Here is a 278-nt window from a genome sequence, read left to right as displayed (position 1 = left end):
CTTAGTCCCTTTAATAATAAGAGAATTTAAGTCAGAGTCCTTCATGTATAGCAGTGGTATGCTCTGTTCTGGAGGACATTTGTGCTCTAATTTCTGCTTGATTGATTTGTGAGGATCAGAGCTCTCAGCTGGCCAGCAGCTGCAGCTGAGGAGGTGCTGACTTCACTCTCTGTGCTGTTCTGTGAGCTGGGGCAGGTCACACTCAGAGCAGCAGCAGCATCATTGTGATGGTATCAAGCATTGTGTGGTACCAAGCAGTGATTTGACCAACTCAGGTA

The sequence above is a fragment of the Haemorhous mexicanus genome, chromosome 7, assembly GCF_027477595.1.
Source record: "Haemorhous mexicanus isolate bHaeMex1 chromosome 7, bHaeMex1.pri, whole genome shotgun sequence".
NCBI classification, from domain to species: Eukaryota; Metazoa; Chordata; class Aves; order Passeriformes; family Fringillidae; genus Haemorhous; species Haemorhous mexicanus.
The sequence above is the reverse complement of the archived record's forward strand: the minus strand, read 5'-3'. Positions refer to the sequence as shown.